This window comes from Hyperoodon ampullatus (assembly GCF_949752795.1).
Source record: "Hyperoodon ampullatus genome assembly, chromosome: 2".
Taxonomy (NCBI): Eukaryota; Metazoa; Chordata; class Mammalia; order Artiodactyla; family Ziphiidae; genus Hyperoodon; species Hyperoodon ampullatus.
This window is the reverse complement of record NC_136915.1, coordinates 117,689,834-117,700,018: the sequence shown is the minus strand read 5'-3', so window position 1 is coordinate 117,700,018 and position 10,185 is coordinate 117,689,834.

The window sequence follows — 10,185 nt, the reverse complement described above, 5'->3', positions numbered from 1 at the left end:
ACCACATTTCTCAGCCTCCCTTGCAGTTACATTTGATTACATAACTGAGTCTGGCCAGGGAGACTTAAACAAAACATTTTGGGTAGGACTCCTGGGAAGGCTTCTTGAAAGGGGACAGAATGCTGGGGCATAATCTTTTGCCCTTAGTCTTTATATTTTTTCCCCCAGTTTTGAAAACAGATGTGATGGTCAGATCTCATCAGTTGTCTTGTGACTTTGAGAATAGAAGCCACCTAATGAGAATGGTTTGTTTGTAAGTTAGAGGATACCTGGGTCCTTGATAACTTTGTGAAACTACAGTATCATCTCTGGGCCTTCTATCTTTTAATTTCTTTTACGTGAGAAAGTGAACCCTTAGTTTCGCATAAACCACTGTATCTGGGTCTCTGTTACTTCGGCTGAAGGCGGTCCTTACAGACACAACCCTTCACCATTCTTCTGGGCTCACGCTGACTATGCATATACTTACCGTCCCCCTTGGTCAATGTGTACTCTGTATATTATCATTTGACTATGATGCATAAGTGGAACAGCTCTCTTTTTTTTTAATGCCTAGATGACTCTGCATTTTCCTTTTGACTTGTCCAGTTGCATAAAGCAGAATGGACCAGAATCTCTGAGGTACATACATCTCATTCTATAAATCTTAATGGAGAGAGGCTAAACCAGTACAACACAGTTGTACTAACACCAATAGTTAGGTGGTGCAGAGAGATTTGAGATCAATGGCTCTTCCTGTTCTGAGTCAGCACCAAATCATGTCATAGCATTACTTCTGCATCACAGAGGCTAACATTGTGTCCTCGAGGGCAAACTTTATGATTTCCTAGCGTAAAGCTGAGTCACACCCACTACACTTCCCGAAGGGCTATATTGGAAAAAAAATGCACATTAATTTCTTTACCTTGCCTTGCCCCTTTCCCCCTAAAAAACCTGAAGAAACAAAACTCAAGATAGGGAGATCACAAGTGGAAAGCAGGAAAGAGAGATGGGCCTGTACCAGTGCGGCCCAATAAAGGGATACCATGTGAATGGGGGCCCCTGCAGGGGTGCAAAACAGTGACCCTGGCTCATTCCCACCTCTGCTCTCTCAGCGGCTATCAGAGTCCTTGGGGACTGGCTGTGGTGAAACTCTTGCTCTGGTTCTGTTTCTCCTTTTTCTTTTGGCAAAAGCCCCTTCCCCAGGTTTTAGCATGGTGGAACAGTGGGAGGGGTCCTCTGAGAGGACAAGTATTCAGGTGAATGAATTTTCCACCAAGGACTCTTCAGGCTGTAAAGAGTAAGATTGAGGAGGGTGGGATTGAAATCTCAAGACAGGAAGTGGTTACCTTGGTGTAACAATGTTACACCTTTGCCTGTTCCATCAGAACTAGGAATCATGAGTTAAAACTTTAAAGCAGTATGTGTAGTGTAAAAGTGAAAAGAGGGGCTTCCGTGGTGGCACAGTGGTTGAGAGTCTGCCTGCCGATGCAGGGGACACGGGTTCATGCCCCGGTCCGGGAAGATCCCACATGCCGCGGAGCGGCTGGGCCCGTGAGCCATGGCCGCTGAGCCTGCGCATCTGGAGCCTGTGCTCTGCAACGGGAGAGGCCACAACAGTGAGAGGCCTGCGTACTGCAAAAAAAAAAAAAAAGAAAGAAAAAAAAAGACACAAGCTAATCAGTGGCAGAGTCCAGGCCTCCTGATGCTTCTCCTCACGTCTTTTCCCATGACAACAGTAACTCCCAGCTTGTTGTGAAAATCAGATTAGGTGATGTGCTGAAAGGCATTTTATGCTCTGAGAAGTGACATGAAGAGCTCTGTGGTTATTGTTAGGGATTTGGTCTCCCTAACAATCCTAGTGACAGAGTGAGGCCCTTGCTCTTAGAGAAAATTACTTTCCTTCACTGTTTTGTTTCTCCCACAAACCTCAAGGGAATGGATTTTAAGCTTTTTAAAGAGTCAGCTAATACTTATGAGGTTTTAAACTACAGTTGAGGAAGCTTGCATTGGCTCTTCCCAGTGTCTGAGTCCTCTCTGCTCTCACTGTAAGCTAGAGTTAGCTCTCCCCTCTGCCTCTAGAGACCACGGTCATAATGTCATCCCTTTTAGATTTACTATCTAAAAGGGATGTGTGTGTGTGTGTGTCCCTGCCAAGAGTCACAAGGATCCCTCCTGTGTCCCTATTTTACATCTATGTGACTCAGAGCCAAGCTCAGATTTTGTTGAGTTCTGTGCAAATAAAAACCCTCTAGTGAGGAAGATTCTGAAGAAATAACATTATTTGTTTCAGAATTTTTTAAAAAAATAAATTTATTTATCTATTTTTGGCTGCGTTGGGTCTTCGGTGCTGTATACAGGCTTTCTCTAGTTGCTGCCAGCGAGGGTTACTCTTTGTTGCAGCTCACGGGCTTCTCGTTGCGGTGGCTTCTCTTGTTGCGGAGCATGGGCTCAAGGCACGCGGGCTTCAATAGTTGCAGCACGTGGGCTCAGTAGTTGTGGCTCGCGGGCTCTAGAGCGCAGGCTCAGTAGCTGTGGTGCACAGGCTTAGTTGCTCAGCAGCATGTGGGATCTTCCCGGACCAGGGCTTGAACCCATGTCCCCTGCATTGGCAGGTGGATTCTTAACCACTGCACCACCAGGGAAGTCCCAGAAAGAACATATTGAGGAGACAGAGGCAAAGATGATCTTAGAGCAGGAGCAGGGTTCCTTTGGTGGGACTTTGTTAAGAACCAGTCTTTGGAGGGAGATAAAGGAGGTACAAAGATGGAATCATTTTTGTCCCTGAAGGGATTAACACTGGCCATGGTGGTGGGGACTTTAGTCCTTACATCCCGGACTGGCTGGCGCTGATGTAGGAGACACACGGCAGTGTTCCCAGCTGTGGTCCTGGGCCCTGGTCCTCAGAGGACCGGGTCCTTCTGGTGCTGCTGGAAATGGCTCTTCCCACTTCTGTCTCAGGGTCTGGTGCCATCCCACTGGCGTCCACACTGAGGGGCTGGCTCTTCCTTTTCTCTATCTGACCCAAGAACACTTCAGAGGGTCTTAGTGAGTTCTTGAGAAGAATCAGCTTCTTTAAGAGGGTTTGGTCACCAGAAATAATAGAATTGTAGGATTTTGAAAACCAAAGAGGGTCTCAGAAACCTTACAATTCAAGGCTCTTATTTTATAGGTGAGGATACTGAGACCCAGAGAGGTTAAGTGATTTGTTCAAGCTTTTATAGCACAATAGTCTCTGTGTTAGGATGATAATGCAGGTTTCTTGATTTCTAATTAAATGCTCTTTTCTACTGAATCTTTTGTAATCAGGAAGAAGACACTCTTTTGGTAAATAACAATAGGAGGGTTAGGGCAGATTCAAGAATTACTTGATTTATTATCTGGCAGTTGTAGCCATTCTAAGAGAAAATGGCTCTGAATTAGATTTAAGAAACTATCAGGGTCACAAAAATGCATGAATAAGCAATAATGTCCCTGTCCACACTTCCCAGTGCTCTTCGTTTCTCTTTCTGTTTATTGTCCCAACTTCTAGTGTCTTCTATCCTAATAAACTAAAGGGTACAGGAGGTACCAAGAGGAGCCCACATAGCATGTTTATCTTTTAAAAAATGTATTATGTTTTTGTTCACTAACATGGGATTTACGAAAGCCCAGAAAGGAAGACAATAGGAAGGGCACATTTCCTTCATCTTGATCTCCACTGACTGATTTCCCTTGCGACCCAAGAATGTGGGCCTGGGCTTATTTCCAAGGCTATGTGTAACCAAGAACTGGAAATGGAAAACTTAGCAATGAAGTTCAGCAGTTTTCTTCTTCTGTTTTTAAATAAAATATACTTCAAAATGTGATTTAAATAAATTCACCTAGCATGTAAAGTTATAAAATAGTGTATGTTCTCACCCAGTGATGTGTTAGAGCTGACCCCTACTAGATCACGAGAATGGATTGTTATTCAGGAATTATTGTGAGCCTGTTGTGAAGTCATTGGCAACTTGAAATCAGTCACGATGGGAATATTTACACCAAGGAGATCAGCAAATTCTATAAATCAGGGTTTTTTTTTTTTTTTTTTTTTAATCAGAGAGTCACTTTGCTAACGCAACAATAGCATGTGAGAAGTTCCACTATTCAGAAGTAATCATTGTTAATTTTCTTATGTAAAACATCCAAAAAATGATTATTCATATGCTAGCACATATGCATGTATTATTTGCATTCATTTATAGAATGAAAATAATATTTTATGAAATTTTCCTGAGATTTTTCATATCAACACATATAGATCTAACAACTCACTATTTTAAATTATAATATGTTATTATATGGCTGTACCATAGTTTATTTAACCAATCTCCTTTTTTTTTGTTTTGTTTTGTAAGTCTTTTTTATTGAAGTATAGTTGATTTATAATGTTGTGTTAATTTCTGCTGTACAGCAAAGTGATTCAGTTATACATATATATACATTCTTTTTTATATTCTTTAACCAATCTCATAATGATGGGTGTCCTTGTTTTGTTTTCTCCAAAAGTAGACCCTGAGACACGAGGTTGGGTGCAGATGGTTTATTTGTCAGGTGACTGAGGAAGCGCATGTGAGACAGTAGGCAAAGTGGGACAGGGAAAATCACGTTCTATCAAGAGTACAAACCATGGACATGATCTGTGGCTGTGATGTTGACTTTCACCAACTCGCAGAGGTAGTGGTTGTCAGGTTTCTCCACCATAAAGTTACTCTCCCCACCCTGCCTCCACACTTGCACACTTTATATTGCAGCCCACACTTAAGGGGTGGGGGTTACCCTCCTCCTCCTTGCTTACTCCCCGCTCCTTGAGGGTGGAGTATGTACATAAAATGATTTGGAATTCTTTGGCATGAGATCTTGGTTTCTTCCTGCATATTTTTTTACTCAATCATTTACTTATCTCAATATGGGACTCATAGATATTTATTTTATACTTTAGACTATAATCCAATGTTAGTTTATTTTGTTGTCCAAATCATTCCAGCTTTCAGTTGGCTCCTGTGTCCCTTTGATATACCCCTATCATTGAGGGTTATTATTTATTGATTTTGAGCACTTCCTTAGTTTCTGGGCTCCATTGGTTTTCTTTCTTTTTTTTTTTATTGCCTGCGTTGGGTCTTTGTTGCTGTGTGCGGGCTTTCTCTAGTTGCGGCGAGAGGGGGGCTAGTCTTTTTTGCACTGCACGGGCTTCTCATTGCAGTGGCTTCTCTTGTTGCAGAGCATGGGCTCTAGGCACGCAGGCTTCAGTAGTTGTGGCACGCAGGCTCAATAGTTGTGGCTCATGGGATCTAGAGCACAGGCTAAGTAGTTGTGGCGCACGGGTGTAGTTGCTCCACGGCATGTGGGATCTTCCCGGACCAGGGCTTGAATCCATGTCCCCTGCATTGGCAGGCGGCTTCTTAACCACTGCACCATCAGGGAAGTCCTTCCATTGGTTTTTAAGGAATAGAAGCTTACTCCATTTACCTCAAGTTTTGAGTGGGGAGATTACATTTTATGGCAGGAAGTACATAAAGATTTACTCTCCTTTTCCTAATCTAATGAAATGTGATAGCTAGTTTTGCCTGACTTCTGAAACCACTGGGGTCAACACCCTACCCTGCCATGTCCCCCTTTAAAAGATTCTTCATTTAGTAATTGTTAATTGAGGCTTCCAGTCTTTGCCTTTGGTCTTTCTTTTCTAACCAAGGCTAAATTTTTAAAAAATGTATGGCTTATGCTTTTCTGTTTCTGTAACTACTTCAGTGAGGATGTAGACCTAAGTTGATCTTGGTGTTATGTGTACTTGTGTGTATGGTGTGTGGGTGGAAGGTGAGGGGGTGGTCTCAGTTCCTGTTCCACAGCTATGTACAAATAGTGTTGTCTCCTGTCCCTGAAGCCAAGATTTGGGCAACTAAGATAACCACACACCCTTATTATCCTCTGACTTTTCTTCTTCTTTTTATCTTGTCTCTTCAGACTTCCTTTGCTTTTTTTGTAGTTCAACTGTGCATTTTAAAATATGTTTGTTATATTTTACCCAGAATTTCTAAAGCTTTTATATTTAAAGCTTTTTAAGTCTGTTATGTTGCCAGAAATGGAAGTCCTACTCTTTACTTCCTCTTTTTTTAATCTTTTTTTTTTATTTTGAGAAATTAAAACCATTAAAAACTACAAGGTATTATTTCAAATATATCTTAATCTTCACCCAGAAATGGAAATTCTTTCATTTATTCCATGAATATTTATGTGCAAGACACTGTCCTAAGAATTTGGGATAAATCAGTGAACAAAACAAAAATCTCTCTCCCCATGGAGCTTACATTCTAGTGGGAGATGCAGGGAATGAATAATAAACATAATATACAATGATATTGCCTGATATTTAGAAGGGGATAGTGCTCTGAAAAAAACAAAACAAAGCAAAACAAAACAAAAAACCCAAAACAACTAGAGCAGGGCTTGGAAATTAAGAGTGTAGGAAGTTAGACTCTTTTTTTTTTTTTTGTCTTTTAACGTAAGGTGGTTCTAGCAAGCCCCACTGAAAAGATGACATTTGAAGGAGTCTTGAAGGAGATGAGGAGCTGGCCAGGTAGAATTCTGGGGGAAGAGCATTTCAGGCAGAGGGAACAGCCAAGGCAAAGGTCTTAAGGTGGGAGTGTGACTGATGTGTTTGAGGAAAAGCAAGAAAGCCTGTGTGGCTGGAGCCAAGTGCATAAGGGGAACCTTGTGTGAGATGAGGTTCAACTAGAGGGGAGGGGTAGGTCATGGATGGACTTACTGGTCATTTGAAGAACTTTGTTTTTTCTCTGAGTTAACATGGGGTCCATTGAAGGTGGTTCTTCCCCCACTCCCCAAACTAATAGAAAGAACTTTTTGTTTTTCCCAACCATTTGAGAGTAAGTTGCCAACGTAAAGCCCTATTACCTGCCCCCCATTCTTTAATGTATAATTCCTACAAACAAGGACATTCTCCTCTATAACTATACAGCCATCAAAACCAAGAAACTAGCATTGATACCGTACTGCCATTCTATCCTCAGACCCTCTTCAAATTTCACCAATTGTTTCAAATATGTCCTTTTTATAGCAAAAGGATCCAGTCTAGATCTCACATCACTTTTAACTGTCAGGTTGCTTTAGTCTGCTTTAGTCTGAAAGAGTTCTTTGCACTTACTTGACTTCACGGCATTGGCACTTTTGCAGATTACAAGCTAATTACTTCGTACAATGTCCTCCTGTTGGGTTTTGTTACTTGTTTCCTCATGATTAGAATTAGATTTTTTTTTGGCAATAATATCACCAAATAGGCGTTTTTTTCCCCCTCACTTCATGTAGTCATGAGTACACAATTTGAATTTGTCCATTACTAGTGCTGAAAACTTTGATCACTTAACTAATGTGATGTCAACCAGGTATCTCCCCTGTAGAGTTACTTACAGTCTTTGTAATTATTATAGTAAGTATTTTGGGGGAAAGGTCACTTAAGACTACGTAAATATCTTTTTCCTAATCAAATGTTCATGGACTAGTTTTATTCTTTTTTGTCCCCAAATAGTTTATATATCTGAATATAAATATTACTTACAGCAATGATGAGCTGGTTTCAACATCAGTTCTACCCCCCACCTCCCCCCACCTTCTAAAATGTACTCTTTGAGAAATCTTGTTCACATAAATAGAGCTCAGAACAAGTTTTATACTTGCACGTTGGCTTAATCCTTTGAATTCCTTCCAAGCTATATGCAAATCACAAATTCTCTATCATAAAAATTACACACAATGCTCTATAAGCTGATTACATTATCCTTAAGTTTGTTGAAAACAAAAAAAAGTTTTAAACCTACCTTGCAAAAGGATTTGTTTCTTAATTTTCAATTTCTCTGAATTACACAGGAAAGACTTATTAAGACTTATCAGTGACACTTCATTTTATCTATTGCCTTTTAGAAGTGTCTGTTTTACTTGATATACTTAGAAAGGTTTAGAATATTTTGAATATTAATTTAAATTTTATAATATTTTGATAACATGCATTTATGATGCACTTTTGGTGGGGGTAAAAGATATTGGCTCTGGAAATTTAACTCAGTCAATTTATGGAAATGATCCGCCATCAAACCTAATGATGGTGGGCTACTAATTATCATGCCAGGACAACAGGCGTAAATAACCGCCTGAGCAAACTGAGACATATGTTTATGTTATCTAATGAACAGAGCCATGATCCACTGTCAAACCATTCAGCCGAATCAACTTCTTTTCTGTCAGAAAAAGTATGACTTCATATTCAATCCAAATAAACATGCTATTATGTATCCCCATGACAACCAGCTCACTTCTAAATACAGCGACTAGCTGGGGATAAGATGATCCCATTTCCTCACACATCAATTTAAAAAGATACAGGCTTAACTCCTTGATTTTACAATATTTACAATTTAAATAGCAACATCCAATACTCCCTGCAAGTCAGAACTCCATTTTTTGCAACCAAAACTTGTTTATTAATAAAATCATGTTCTCAAGCTAAAGCAAATTTTAAAGCATGGATAAAAAAATACATAAAACAATTTCTGTGTAGTCATTGTAACAATCAGGACAAGTTACATAATTTGCAGGGCCCAGTGCTAAGTGAAAATGTGGGGCCCCTTGTTCAAAAAATTAAATATTTCAAGATGGGACCATCAGAGCCTTAAAGCCAGCACTGGCTCTCATAATATGGGGCCCTTCTAAAGGCAGGTCACAGACCCAGCAAGCTGGCTGGGACAATAGTTTTGTTCTTAGAGACCCTTATGTCCCTAGTATAAGCTGAATCAATGTGAATAAAAGTTTCTAAATTTTAAAAATAGTATCACCGGTCACCCTGTGCATGCATTTTCTGCTCCATAAAAGTGGACACAATTTATTAACTGAAAACACCTGTGGATTTTCCTATCTGAAAGGCATGGGAAATCTGTCTATCACAATCTTTACCATAATCCAGTGAACAATTTCTCAGTGCCTCAGTTTCCTCATCTGTAAAATGGGGATAATGTACCTACCCTGAATTGTGAGGACTAATTGTGTTAATATGGGAATGCACTTAGAACAGTGTATGGCATATAGTAGAACTGTAGCTATAGTAGAACAGAGTTGCAGAACTGTTTTCTATTATCACTATTATTATTATTATTATTTTTTTTAAACACTATTTATTTTATTTTATTTTTTAACAAAGTTAATCAGTTATACATATACATATGTTCCCATATCCCCTCCCTTTTGCGTCTCCCTCCCACCCTCCCTATCCCACCCCTCCAGGCGGTCACAAAGCACCGAGCTGACCTCCCTGTGCTATGCAGCTGCTTCCCACTAGCTATCTACCTTACGTTTGGTAGTGTATATATGTCCATGCCGCTCTTTTGCTTTGTCACAGCTTACCCTTCCCCCTCCCCATATCCTCAAGTCCATTCTCTAGTAGATCTGTGTCTTTATTCCTATCTTACTCCTATGTTCTTCATGACATTTTTTCTTAAATTCCATATATATGTGTCAGCATACAGTATTTGTCTTTCTCTTTCTGACTTACTTCACTCTGTATGACAGACTCTAGGTCCATCCACCTCATTACAAATAGCTCAATTTCGTTTCTTTTTATGGCTGAGTAATATTCCATTGTATATATGTGCCACATCTTCTTTATCCATTCATCCGATGATGGACACTTAGGTTGTTTCCATCTCCGGGCTATTGTAATCTATTATCACTATTATTATTATTACTAATATTATTCAGTAATTTCATTCACTATACAAATTACAATAATGTCAGAATAGGAATTGATTTAATGGCAGTGACAGACTTGGTACGTAAAATCTTTCTACCTATCAAAGGTGAACCAGGTATTATAACCTTTTCCACGTTTATGTAAGATTTTCTATTTTTCACTATAAAAATAGTGACCTAGGGCTTCCCTGGTGGTGCAGTGGTTGAGAGTCCACCTGCCGATGCAGGGGACACAGGTTCATGCCCCGGTCTGGGAAGATCCCACATGCCACGGAGCGGCTGGGCCCGTGAGCCATGGCCACTGAGCCTGCGTGTCTGGAGCCTGTGCTCTGCAACGGAAGAGGCCACAACAGTGAGAGGTCCGCGTAAAGCTAAAAAAAAAAAAAAAAAAAGATGTTAAAAAAAAAATAGTGACCTAATGACCAATGCTAATTC